The following is a 13066-nucleotide window of genomic DNA, read 5'->3' on the forward strand; positions in this document are numbered from 1 at the left end:
GCTGGGGCAGGACAGATCAGCAGGGGCTGCTGCAGGTCAGGCTGCGATGCATCAGCAGAGCTGTGTGGGGAGCCCAGGGCTGGGACAGCAGGGAGGTTGTGAGTCAGCATTAGGGTGCACTGGCTGGGATGTGTGGGGAGCCCAGGGCTGGGACAGCAGGGATGTTGTGGGTCAGGATTGGGGTGCACTGGCTGGGATGTGTGGGGAGCCCAGGGCTGGGACAGCAGGGATGTTGTGGGTCAGGATTGGGGTGCCCTGGCAGGGATGTGTGGGGAGCCCAGGGCTGGGACAGCAGGGAGATTGTGGGTCAGGATTGGGGTGCACTGCCAAGGATATGTGGGGAGCCCAGAGCTGGGATAGCAGGGAGGTTGTGGGTCAGGATTGGGGTGCCCTGGCAGGGATGTGTGGGGAGCCCAGGGCTGGGATAGCAGGGATGTTGTGGGTCAGGATTGAGGTGCCCTGGCAGGGATGTGTGGGGAGCCCAGGGCTGGGATAGCAGGGAGTTTGTGGGTCAGGATTGGGGTGCGCAGAGACAGGACCAAGTAAACCTAGAGTAGACCATCCCTGATGGGTTTGTCCAGCCTGACCTTAAAAACTGCAGTGACGGGGATCCCACCACCTCCATGGGAGCCTGTTCCAGAGCTTAACAACCCTGAGAGTTTAAAAATTTGTCCTAACATCTAATCTAGGTCTCCCTAAATCGGTGCCGTGATCCATCCAGGCGTGTGCACTGGGGTGCTGCAGCTGTGGGTCCTATCCCTAGATCGGCCACTGACCTGCTGGGCGACCTTGGGCAAGTCTCCCCGAGGTGGGTGTAGATTGTAAGATCCTCAGGGCAGGGAGAAGCCTGGGAGGGGTGAACCACCTCCAGAGAGCAGCCTCCTGGCCCACACTCGGTAGGGGCTGGCATAAGCCCCGGACTGGGAGAGTTTATTGCCCTGCCAATCAGCAGGAACAGGCACGGCCCGCCAGCCTCGTTTGCTGGCTGCATTACAGCGGAGAGGAGTCCTGGGCAGGGCCCTGCGGGAGGCTTGGGGGATTGACACAGGCTCCTGCCAGGTCTGTGAGCCTGGCTGGGGACAGGGGTATGGAAAGGAGTCCTGTAGTGTTCACAGGACCTGAGGGGGAGGACGGGAGCATGCACTGCCAGGGGGAAAGGCAAAGGGATACAAGTCTGAGCATTACCCACCTCTGAGACGGGGCCCCAGCGGCTGAACTTCAGGGGCCAGGAGGACGCTGCATCTGTCTGGTAGAGAAACCTCAGTTGTCCTCAGCTCCTGCAGTGGGAGAGGAGAAAGCAGAGGGCTTTTTCGGGGACACCATCTACCGGGCGCCTACAGCGGGCCCCTCACCATGGCTCCTGGGCTCCCCGCTGCCGGCCACCAAGACTCTTGTTTTGCATCAGTCCAAACCGTCTTCATTTTGGACGTTGGTTTTCCCTGAGCAAGGCGGTCAGGAGCACAGGTGGAGACGCTACCAGCAGCTCCCCGTGGGCCAAGTTCAGAGCATTGGGCCCTGTGAAATACAGGCCAGGTAGCGAGGGGAGTCCTCAGTGTGCATCTAGCATCAGGGAGAAGGGGAGCCCCAGATGTCCCTAGGGGGCCCCAACAGGTGAAGCCAAGAACTGCAGAGCCTGACTGGGCCAGACTAAACCTGGGTTTCTCTTCTGCCTCTGCCTGGATGGAAGGAGACCAACCAGTAGGAGTCAAGGGAGCTCAGCACTGTGCTGGGGACACCTGGAACTCTGCAGGATTAGGCCCATAGGGGGTAGGCAGTCTGATGTACAGTGCCCCATGTGGGGGGAGGGAGAAGCAGCTTGGGCCAGTCCCTTCGAGCCTTTGGCTGAAGCATCCAGCATCCCTAACCAGAAAAGGCCTCCTGGCCAGCAGAGGAAGCCGCCTCTGCCCCAGGTAGCCAGCCAAGAGCTAATGAGTTAGTCCCAGGCCAGGACCCCATTGTGCTAGGCACTGTACAAATCTGGAACACAAGGACAGTCACTCCCGCAAATCTGTATCTGCTGTGTACATGCCCTTCCATGTCCTCGTTCTCTGGGGCGATCCATCTTTCTCCAGGGGAGCCCGCAAGACACAAACCCCCAAGGACCGCATGGCATCTCCATGGTGTCTGGCAACGTACCACCAAGTGACAGTATTGGGGGGCCCCCCCGGTGCCCACCCAGGGTGACCTGGTGAGGCGTCAGTGTTGTGACAGGGTGAAGTCAGAGATGCTGTGTCACGGTGATGGTGTGATGACGCGTGGTGATGCTGCATCGTGTCAAGATGCAGTAGGGTGACGATGCAGAGGGATGTAATGGCGTATGACAGCATCTCCCCGGGGCACGATATGGTGCCCTGGCAGCATCCCATTCACACTACAGACAGGACTGGAGGGGACTTGCTGGGTCACTGAGTCCAGGCTCAGCTATCACAGGCTAGTCCATATGGGAGGGACCGTGCTGCCGGTGTCCAGTGCTGGGAGACATGATGGCTTTATCCAGCAGGACAAGGAGTCCAGAGCAAGGCTGGCCTTGTCAATGAGGGACGCAAGAGATCTCATCCACAGACTCCCCGTGTGCCCTTGAGAAAGCCATGTGGTTGTTCTGTGCCTCAGTTTCCCCACCTACAAAACAGGGCTAATAATCCTTCCTCCCCCCACCTTTAGCCTTCCTTGGCTATTTAGGTTTGAGGCAGGGAGTACAACTGTAGTACAATTAACCGGATGGGGGTGCCCCGGCCCCCGTGCCTGGGTCATGGCTGGGTGCATGGTCTGTTCTTCATCCTGCCGGGCTGGAATATGGAAGTGATGCCGCTGCGTTTTCCACGTGGAGCGTTAACAGAGCTGCGGCTGGGCCCAGGCCCCTCTCTGGGCTTGCGGAATCCCTGCCCTGCTCCCGAGCTCACTGTCCAGATGCTGCTCTGAGTTACAAACGCAAAGGGAGTGACAGGCAGCGTTCGGAGATCCTGGCTGGGATCAGAGCCTAATTAGCTGCAGCCTCTGCCTCCCCGCTCCCCTAGGAGGGGGCCAGAGAATGGAACAACTTGGTTGGAATTATCTTGATTTTTCCAGCTCTCTCTCTCCTATTTTCACTCGGGTCTGTTTATTCCCCTTCCCTCCCAGACCCTCAAGCACCTCAGGGCCCTTCGTGGGAAGGCGCCAGCTCCCAGGGAAATGCATCTGCACCGCTCACCTGGCCAACAAGCAGCGTCTCCATTTCCCAGTGCAAACCCACCTCCCCTACCCGTGGAGTGGGTGGAGGTATTGAAAGGGGACGCTGCCGGGAACGGTGTGGGAGAGCCAGCTGTGTGGGAGCCCCTGGCTGCTGGAGTCCTAGCCAATGCCAGCAGGGGGCGCTTGTCAGGAGCAGGGCAGCAGTGCTTGCTGGGGGAGGAGGTCCTGGCTACTCCAGTTCTAGTTTTCCCACGCAGGGTGTGCGGCAGGGGGAGCTGTTGGCTACGCAAGCCCCAGCCTGTTGCACCAGGGGGTGCTGTAGGGAGCGGGGCAGGAGCGCTGGATGTGGGGGGCCAGTTCCTGGCTACTCCACTCCTGGCCTCTCCCAGCAGGAGGCGCTGTAGGGAGTGGGGCAGGAGCAACTGCTGCAGAAAAGAGGTAAAAATGCCTCCCTAGAGAAGAGACTCGCCCCTTGAGAGAGCGTCTACCATCACTGGCCCCTGGCTGGGTGAGGACGGACAGCAGGAGGTGCTGGGAGGGGGCCAGAGGGCGGCCCTGGTGACATCCCCAGCAAAAGCTGGCTCAGCCCTCACCAGCTGATGCTTAATTGGATGTGCAGGATCCACTGGCAGACATCTGCTCCCAGGGAGTGCAGGGAGGGAACCATCAGCAGCTACTTAGGAAGGAAGCAATTAGCATGGGGAGGGTGGAATGTTGTTCTCTAGCAGGGGGGTAAGTGCACAGCTGGGGCAGAGGCAGACAGGGAGCGCAGGGGCATAGGCTCAGCAAAGGGTGAACTGAGGGCTCTGCCATGGACCTGGAGGAGCCGTAAGCACACGCCAAAGCGCTTTGCTGATGAATATCTTCCCAGTTGAATCAGGCCTTAATTCCCAGCCCAGCCCCTTCTTCTGCCCCTCCTCTTCCCCCCTTCCCCGGCCTCTGGCTGAACCCAAGGCTGAGATCCTGGCCCCATTGATGTTAATGGTGCTAGAATTTCACCCCAGATGCCACGTGTCCTTGTCCAATCCCCTTCCCACTGGGTCATGCTGCCGCCTCATCTGAGACTGGCCCAAGTGACTTTGCTCCCTCCCCCCAAAGCAGAACTGGAGCTCCTTTGAGTCAAGCCATGGGCCGGGTCCTGTCTGGTGCAGGAACAGCAGGGGTGAGCAGGGAGGTGTGTTCCCATAGGATAATGAGTAGTAGATAAAAAAGAACATGGGGTTTACATGCTTCTCCATACATGTGGGTGTATGGCCATGGCCTGTGCAGTGGGGCCTGTGTTAGAATACATGCAAAACAGGTGATGTTGTCATGACTATGTGTGTGTCACATCTGTGGGGATGTACATTGCAGGTAGTGTGTGTGTGTTCATACATGCAGGGGTGAATCTATGCATGTTACCTGGGGGTGTAGGTGTGCAAAGCATGTAACACATCATTGCACATGCTGTGTGGATATGCACACAGGAAGGGTCTTCCCCCATGTAGCATGTGTGGGGATGTAAGTGTGCCAAGCAGGTCACACGTGAATGTACGTGTAATTTGATGCGTGTAGTGTGTGTGTAGGGACCCGGGTACGGGGCTGGTTGCATGCACATGCAGGATAAGGCATGCCGATAGGAATGGGAGCTTATGCACAGCAAAAGCTGCTGTGTGTTGGTGACCCAAGAGACATCCAGGCCCCCCAGGCGACTGCTCCAGGCCCTGCTCCGTCCCTCTCCCATTACTGCATGCAGATTGACGATCAATGCTATCGATTCCCTTCCTCAAAACTATCTCGCTGCTGCCTCCCGTCCCAGCTGGGAGCAGCTGTGCAGGGCCTGCACGCTGGCCTGAGCCACCCCACTGCGCTGGGAGCTGGGGAGAACCTGCCCCACCCATTCTGCCAGGGACCGGCTGGGACAGACTGCAGTCCTGCACCAGGGCCCCTGTGCTTCCTGAGTCGTCCCGTCCCCCCCCGGCACTGCCAGAGCAGCTTTCCAGACCCAGCGGGTTCAGGATTCAGCTCCCCTCCCGAATTGGGGGGCAGGATTCTCTGATTTGACGCTCTGTGTCTGCAAGGGGCAAGGGCACCGTGCCAGCTGCTCTCCCTACTTCTAGCATCCATGCAGCATGGTCACTTGTGAGAGCAGCCCTGGGAAGGCCGAGAAGGGCTGCCCCACCTCTGCTGGGCATGGGTGTGCTCTTGGGGGCAAGGGACATTACAGCGGGCCCAGCAGGGCACCCCCCAAAGGGTGATGGGGGGGACACCTCCTATGCCCTCAAGTTTCAAGTGGCCTGGGCAAGTTGGAGGCACAGCTGATAACACAATGCCGCCCTGCAGAACCGGGATGCCAGGCTGGGCTTGCCTAAGGGGAAGATGGGCGTTAGATCCCCAGGTCCCCATGGAAATCCAGTGCGAGTCGGTCCCTATGGAGAGCCCAGCCCAGCGGCTGAGCAATACCTGCACAGCCTGCTTGCCTCTGTTACCCACAGGGAGATTCCAACAGAGCCCCTCCGCTGGCAGACCAGTCACCCTGCAAACCCGTTGGCCTCTTGCTCTGCTTCAAAACCTAGTGGCCAGCTGGGGGCAGCAGGAACCCCCTGGAATCCACCTGAGCAGGCTCTGACCGAGTTCCCCTTGGTGGGTCGCTGGCAGAGGAGGGGCCTGGTGGGCGTCCCATGCTGCATCCACGCACAGTTGCCTCTTGCAGGCTCTGTCTTTGCATCCCCTCCCCCGGGGGTGTGCGGGTCCCAGGGCTAAGCCAGGCAGAGAGTCGCTGCTGGGGTTTTGGGGGAGGAGCGGGGGGGGGGGAGCATGAGACCAGATTGTCAGCACCCAGCAGCTGCCACCCATCTCAGTGCTGGGGGGGTTGGCCCTCATTTGCCACATGGGGTGAGAAGGGATCTTTGTTGTTCTCTGTGAGGCTGTTGGTGGCTGGGGATTCTCCACTGTCCTCAGTGGGACTTGCTGGGTGCTGCACCTTTCTCGAATGGGGTCCTATATAGCCCAGTCCTGCTTTTCAGCCTGGCCCAGAGATCGGCTGAGCTGGGCAGAGGTGGTTTTGGCATGGGCGTACGGCTGCCGTTTGCACAGCTTGGATTTCATTTCATCAGTCCAGAATGGCCCGGGAGAGTGGAGCATCTGCAGATCAGGTAATAGCCAAAGGCAGTGGGGGTCAGGGATCCCTGGCAGGCTGGTTCAGGGGTTCATTGCTGGAGCCCCAGGAAGGCCAGGGTAGAAGGAACGTGGGGATGGAGCACTGTCTGGGGACAGGCCCCAGGAAATACCAGCAAGTGTCTGAACAGTCCTGGCCAGCGCTGCTCTCCCAGGGATAACTCCTCACCATGTTTTATTCACAGGACCAATCCCTCCCTGTGAGTCACAGCCTGATCCTTTTGCAGTTAGAGATTGGGAACTCTTTTCTTTTCAATCTTTAGTGGCTCTTTATTGGCTGCAGGTCACCGGATATTAGCCTGCAGATAAGGCCTGACCTTTGAAAGGCACAGCACAGCACATCTTCCCCCTGTGCTGGGGGATGCCCATCCTGTCATCCCACCCGTGGCTTAGGGGCGACACGCACGGCTGCCATGTTATCGCCCACTCGCCAGCACTTATTTGTCCTTCACCCACCTTTCCTGCTTTGCTTGGATCTGTTGATTTCCTTTTGCTCTCTGTGCTCCCTCCCCAGACCCACTCTGTACCTGCCTTTCATCCGGGCCCTTGGCCAGAAAGAAATGAATTGGGACTATCGCTGGTGAAAGGGTTAACTCGCCTTTCTTCTAACACTGAGACCAAAGGTTCCCTCCCCACACATGCCCCTGTCATCCAGTCCCCCTCCCTGGGTTTGCAGAACCCAGGTCCCTGGGGCTGGTCAGTTCTGCTCTGTCACCATCTCCTCTCTCTCTGCTCCCTGTCTGTCTCGCCTATAATGGGAAAAGCACAGAAATGAGGTAATTTACAAGGTAATTTATGAGTCAATGGGCTCATCTGCTGCCTATAATCCTAGCTGGCAATTGTGTGTAGTTTATTTTCTCAGATGCAAGCTTAAAAATGGAAAGATGAAGTGCATGCACAGGATCTCAACAGTGTGGGCTGCTGGCGTTAATATTATGGTAACCAAGAGAGGCCCTGTTGTGCCAGGCGCTGCACAGCAAGAGAGTCCCTGCCTCAAAGAGAATGCAGGTTCAACAGACAAGGCAAACAAGGGTGGGAGAGGAAGTGACCTCCCTAACGTCACCCCCCAAGTTAGGGCTAGGACTAGCTTCTAAGTCTCCTGAATCCCCACCCAGTGCACCACCCTCTAGCCCATACTGCCGCAGGCTCTGCTAAACTCTTTGCTTAGTGAATAGCCCCTGTCACAGATTTGGTTCCACTTCCTTGGAGCTGTGGGGTTTAATCACTGCCCTTCATTCAAAACAGCTGTAAAAACAATTAAGCTTTCTAGCAGCCCCCACCTAAAACTAAGGCCCGTGTGAGTCAGCCCAAGAATTGGAACTACAGGGGTAGAGGCTTGGCTGGGTATTGGTCTGGGTAAAAGAGTGTGCGTAGGGGCTGCACAACCAGGAAGCGACTCAGCAGACGCATTGGAGGCAGGGACAGATGCAGGAGAGAAGCAGACAGACCCAGAGAAGGAAGGTGCAGATGCACCCGGTGTGCTGGCTGGAAGAGGCTTTTTTGGGCTGTGAGCACAGAAATCATCTCCCGTTGTTTGGTCCCCCCCGTGTTCAGGGAAACAGGACTTGGCACAGGCTTGGGAGATAAACAGTTTGCCTTAAAGGCACCTGACTCCAGCCTCAATTTCTCCCATCCGGAATCACTCACAGGATCCTGGATTTTTGTCTAGCTGCTCAGGTCAAAGGGGATAACAATCCACACATATCCATAACACCATCAAACAGGCAGCCCCATTCACCCAACCCATGATGAATCATAAGGTTCCTTTCCTGAAGGGCTTTGTGAGTGTTAAACGCACCGGTCACACCCTCCTCACCCGCGGTCCTCCTGGCTGCCTTGAGGGTCAGGCACCGGCACTGGCCTCGGGGGCTCTGGCTACAGTTCCCGGTTCTGCCACGCACCCCCTTGGGTGACCCCCCTGACTCCCAGTCGCCCTTTGCTGCCTTTCTGCTAGAAAAACGCCCTGGTCTCCCTAAAGCCATTTGAAAATCGTTGGCAAGTTCCCAGCTGGGGGAAACTGACAGGAGCAAAGGGACTAGAGTGTTTCTTAACCCCACAGGCGGGGTCATGGCCCTGTCTGTGCCACCCCAGTCAGGGCGTACAACCTAGCACTGGTGGTACCGGCCGCTACCCGGCTCCAATGGCCTGCAATTCCTAATAAGCCACTTCCTGCCTTTGCCTGCAGGCCGCCCCTTCCCTGTTCTGAGCAGCCAGACAAGCCCATAGCAAAGATACGAGGCAGTGTGGGGAGGTTCACCCCAGAATGCCAGTGCGCCCATGGGCTTAATCATAGAATCTCAGGGTTGGAAGGGACCTCAGGAGGTATCTAGTCCAACCCCCTGCTCAAAACAGGACCAACCCCCAACTAAATCATCCCAGCCAGGGCTTTGTCAAGCCAGGCCTTAAAAACCTCTAAGGAAGGAGATTCCACCACCTCCCTAGGGAACCCCATTCCAGTGCTTCGCCATCATTGAAATAGTTTTTCCTAATATGCAACCTAAACCTCCCCCACTGCAACTTGAGACCATTGCTCCTTGTTCTGTCATCTGCCACCAATGAGGACAGAGGAGCTTCATCCTCTTTGGAACCCCCTTTCAGGTAGCTGAAAGCAGCTATCAAATCCCCCCTCATTCTTCTCTTCTGCAGAAGAAACAATCCCAGTTCCCTCAGCCTCTCCTCATAGGCCATGTGCTCCAGCCCCCTAATCATTTTTGTTGCCCTCTGCTGCACTCTTTCCAATTTTTCCACATCCTTCTTGTAGTGTGGGACCCAGAACTGGACACAGAACTCCAGATGAGGCCTCACCAATGCTGAATAGAGGGGAATGATCAAGTCCCTCAATCTGCTGGCAATGCCCCTACTTAGCCTAAAATGCTGTGAATCTTCTTGGCAACAAGGGCACACTGCTGACTCATATCCAGCTTCTCGTCCACTGTAACCCCTAGGTCCTTTTCTGCAGAACTGCTGCCTAGCCATTCGGTCCCTAGTCTGTAACAGTGCATGGGATTCTTCCGTCCTAAGTGCAGGACTCTGCTTCGAGGCCTTCACCATGCCCCGGGCACCCCCATAACGAGAAGAGCAGTGATCTGGGCACTCCCAGCTCAGCAAGAGGGGATTTTCCTCCCCGACACCGAACCAGCCCCATTGCTAGTTCATGGGCCTCCCATTCAGATCATCTGTCCCTCAGTTTACAGGCCAGCCGAAGGAAAGTTAAGCCAGGCAGCTGAGATAGCAGCAGGGGGTGAGGTGGGTTCCAGGGTGCCTGATGAATGCCTCTTATTACAGCTTTGAAATATAATTTCCATTTTTACACCTCCGTTTCTGTTTGCCTCATAAATAACGACTGCCTCGTAAAGGCAGAGAGGAGCGCGCGCCCCCCTCCCGTGCCGGCTTTAATTGTAAACAGGGCAATCAATCCGCAAGGACAGCACCGACCGAGTTGCTGCCCAGACAAAGCCCGTCGCCCCCATGCAACAGGAGCTGCTGACCAGCCTCCTTCTGTGCAAACTCCCCCAGCCTGGCCCATCAACATCAATCTCTGAATCCCCTGCTGTCTGAGTCTGGTGCTACCCATGCCGCTAGTGTTCTGCCAGTCAGCGGCGGCTCCAAGCACCAGTGCTCCAAGCGCGTGCTGGGGGCGGGAAGCCACCGGCGGGGGGGGGGGCGCCCTGCCAGTCTCTGCGAGGGCGGCAGTCAGGCTGCCTGCGGGAGGTCCGCTGGTCCCGCGGATTCGGCAGCAATTCGGCAGCGGCTACGCCAAAGCTGCGGGGCCAGCAGATCTGCAGGCAAGCCGCCAAAAGCTGCCTGATTGCTGCATTTGGGGCGGCAAAAAAGCAAAAGCCACCCCTGCTGCCAGTGCTCCTCAATTCCGGCCTGCAGCCCTCGCTATCCCAGTCCTTGCCTCCCTCCACACATATAGCTTTTACAGATGCTCCTCCTGACCCCAGTTTCCCTGGTATATCAATCCAGGGTCCCCCCCGCTAGTGTCCCTCCATCCCAACCCATAGCGCTATCTGCTATTTCAGTCCAGGGCTCGCACAGCTGCAAATGCCCATCTTTCCCAACTCACTGCTCGGCTGCCATTTCAGTTAGGGGCTCCCCCCACCCTTGCTCTGCTGGTGCCCCTCGATTCCAACCTGCAGCTTCCTCCCTTGCCCTCCAGCGTTCCACCCATTAGCTCACACTCCCTTCTCTAAGCTTCCCGCCCTTGCCTTGCTCAAGCCAGCCAGCGGCCAACCAATCTATGCAAAGCACTCCCGACGGACACTGCCAAACATCCCCTGGACTGGAAGCTTTGGAAGATCTTGACTGGCAAGTTTCCCTTTCTGGGGTGCCCTCAGTGGCGGGGTAGGAGCTGTGAGGTCCCAGCGGTGGGATTCATGCATCAGGCCTCCAAGCAGAGCTAACGCTGAGAGCTCAAGCACAGTGGGGACCAGGCCAGGCCTGCAGAGGAGGAGCTGTCACTGTCCGAGGCACCATTCATTGGAAGAGGCTGGGAGTTCAGACCCGTTTTCCCTGCCACCCAGGGAGATTTTAGAGCAAGCCAATTAGTTCCTCTCCCACTATATATATTTCCAAAAGGTCAAATAAAATCCACAGGCCATGAATAAATCTCTCCGTGCAGGCTGTGTACAATTATAGCCCTCCCGATGCTGCAGTTTCCAGACTGCCAGCCAAACTCAGACTTAGGCGGGTTTATATAACCATCACAATTCCACTTCGCATTTTTATATAACACCTTTCGGCCAAGGCTCTCCAGGCAGGAGGCAGCTTGTAACCATCTATCTCACCCTCCGCTGGACTGCGGCCACTTCTGGGGCAGAACACAGATGCTGTTAAACAGCCATCCTGCTGCGTCTTAGAGGAGTCGTTCAGCCAAGAAATGCAGCCGCTTCTGGGGAAGGGCCCAGCTGCTGTTTGAAAGCCACATGGCAATGCAGCATAAGCGTCGCTCACTCAGGACAGGTCTACGCTACAGACTTGCATCAGCTGTACGCAGCTACGCCGCTGTCGTGCTTCTGGCGAAGACGCTTTCAGCCAATGGGAGAGAGCGCTCCCGTCAGCTTAGTTACTCCGTGAGAGGTGGTACCTATCTCCCGCCGACATACGCTGGGGGTTATGGTCAGTATAACTACTCAGGAGGATGGATTTCCCACCCTTGAGCAATGTAGTTATGCCAAAGTAAGTGTGTAGTGTAGACCTGGCCTCAGTACTGAAATACAGCCACCTCTGGGATGCAACATGGCAGCTGCTTAACAGCCACCAAGCAGTTCTGCATAGGGACCACTCACCCACGGTTAATGCAGCCACCTCTGGGATGCAACATGGCAGCTGCTTAACAGCCACCAAGCAGTTCTGCATAGGGCCTCTCACCCACAGTTAATGCAGCCACCTCTGGGGTGCAACATGGCAGCTGCTTAACAGCCACCAAGCAGTTCTGCATAGGGACTACTCACCCACTGTTAATGCAGCCACCTCTGGGGTGGAACACGTTTAACAGCCGCCTAGCAGCAATGTGCCGCAGTTTTAGGATAGGGAGCAAAGAACAGTTCATTCAGTTGAAATAATGGGGAATTTAGGTCAGTGGAATGTAATTAACCTGACTGGAACTGGGCCAGGACACTGATATGAACAACCCCACCCATGCAGAAAAGGGCAGTGGGCTCTGTAGTGCCCTCTGGCACCACACTGAGACAAGCTCAGCACACGGAGTCACCAACACAGTTCCCTACTGCAGCCTGGGTCTCCTTGGCCATCTCCCATTCAAGCCCTGACCAGGCCTAGCCCTCCAACCACGGGCAGGGCCTCCCCTTGTGCTGACAGATATGCTCACGGTTTCCAAAGAGTTAATTTCTTCAGGGCTGAGAGAGGCGGCGAGGCTGGTCCCTAGCGGCCTGTGGAGACTTGCACCAGGCAGCAGTGCCAGCCCATGGCCCATAGGGGGAGCTGTGCATGTTCCAACTATCATGCCCCAGCACCGTAATCGGCATTAAGGTGGAGACTCATCCAGGGCTGCCCGGGGGGCGGGGGGCAAGTGGGGCAATTTGCCTTGGGCCCCACAGGGGCCCCCACGAGAATACAGTATTTTATAGTATTGCAACTTTTTTTTTAATGGAACGAGCCCCTGAAATTGCTTTGTCCCAGGCCCCCTGAATCCTCTGGGCAGCCCTGGACTCATCCAGCTTCCTGGCTCGGGTAGAGCGAGGGGGGAGCTGATAGCTTTCTTCCTCCTCAGCTGGAGGCCTCACTCTGCTCCCTTAAGTCTGAGAGGAGATGCAGGTGGGGCCCAGGCTGGGGAGGATAAGACCCAAACCCAGGACTGCAAAGGAAACCAACCAGAGGAGGAGGCAGTGGGAACCTCCTACCTGAATCCCTTCCACAGCCACGTCCTGCTCCCTGCAAGGTCTGGATGGGGGTCACCTTCCCAATGCCCCCTGGGGTCTCCGTTGTGGGGAGTGGAGCTGGCCCCTGGTGTGAGACGGCCCCTGGCCTGCTGGGGCCTCCACAACCCACGACCAAGGGGCTGAGCGAACCCAGCGGGACGGGGCTGTTCCAGCCAGTTTCACAAGCCACCAAGGACGGAGAGGAAATGGCGGAAGGAAGGGGATGGCAGGAAGGGGATGAGTGGGCACTTTCCGCAGGGCCCTATTTTGAGCACAGCGCGCCTGGAAGCCGCGGGGTGGAAATACAGCTTTGTAAAGACCGTGAGGCCATTCCTAACCGGAGTCGGCTTTGTGCCTCG

The 13066-nt window shown here is 57.2% G+C and overlaps 1 long non-coding RNA gene across 1 annotated transcript in view; it reads right to left on the bottom strand.

Annotated features, from left to right (window-relative positions):
• LOC115638708 overlaps positions 1–12843 on the bottom strand; it is a 72863-nt gene extending 60020 nt beyond the window's left edge. Inside the window, exons 1-2 of the long non-coding RNA XR_003997505.1 lie at positions 12690–12843; positions 1190–1277 (exon numbers count right to left, since the gene is read on the bottom strand). This is a non-coding gene — a long non-coding RNA (uncharacterized LOC115638708). The remainder of the gene's footprint in view (positions 1–1189; positions 1278–12689) is intronic.
• Positions 12844–13066: the final 223 nt, after the last annotated feature.

Source organism: Gopherus evgoodei, chromosome 22 (assembly GCF_007399415.2).
Source record: "Gopherus evgoodei ecotype Sinaloan lineage chromosome 22, rGopEvg1_v1.p, whole genome shotgun sequence".
NCBI classification, from domain to species: Eukaryota; Metazoa; Chordata; order Testudines; family Testudinidae; genus Gopherus; species Gopherus evgoodei.